The sequence below is a fragment of the Pangasianodon hypophthalmus genome, chromosome 8, assembly GCF_027358585.1.
Source record: "Pangasianodon hypophthalmus isolate fPanHyp1 chromosome 8, fPanHyp1.pri, whole genome shotgun sequence".
NCBI lineage: Eukaryota > Metazoa > Chordata > Actinopteri > Siluriformes > Pangasiidae > Pangasianodon > Pangasianodon hypophthalmus.
In genome coordinates this window covers 825,826-826,711 of record NC_069717.1, presented here as the reverse complement: position 1 = coordinate 826,711, position 886 = coordinate 825,826, and positions in this window count along the sequence as shown.

The window sequence follows — 886 nt, the reverse complement described above, 5'->3', positions numbered from 1 at the left end:
AGCTTCTGCGCATGCGCCAAACCCTCTCCGGTTATGAGAGCACTGGAATGATGAAACTTATTTCATAACAGCTTTCATAACTTATCTATTTTTTCTGCATCATTTTTTATACAGTGTCAGCAACAGTAAGGACAACAGCATGAACCTTAACTGACCTTCTTCTCTACTGTACATTTTTTTTAAGTATTAAAGAATGTTATAGGAAAAAAAATGTTAGCCATATGGTATTGGTTCATTTCTTCTTTTTTTAAGTTTATTTAGTGATTTTCAAGACTGTAAAATGTCAGACATGTATACAATACACCAATGAGATTAATATATGTAAATAAAGATAAAGTAAATAAAGAAATAAATAGATGAATATGTAAAAAAGGTTTAAAAAATAGCCCTGATACTGTAACTATAAATGTAAATCATTAGTGTTTATAGAGAAATACTTTCATTATAAACCTGTGCTGCATTTATACTTTTAATCATTAGAGTAAACTCACTTTGTTAATACAGAACCTAAAGTACTAATTAACTGTTTTAATCACATTTGCATGATATTAGTGTTAACGCATCCTCTACACAAATGTAGAAATGCAAAATTTATTAGGAAAAGTCTAAATTTGGGTATCACTGTGAAAAATGTGTATATTATGTATATAATATTGACTAATTTAAAACCATAATATTCACACGGTAGTCACTATCTGCATCTCTGGCTTGAAATAAATAGCATTTTACATCATATAACTTTAAATTAAAAGTAGAATTTGATTTCCTTGCACAGAAAATTAAAAAAGTTCTAGAGACAAAGGGACAATCAACCAAAAGAAAGTCTTTTATCGTATCTGGACACCACATCTTCAACATGCTGATGGTCTTTCTTGTAACACTTTGT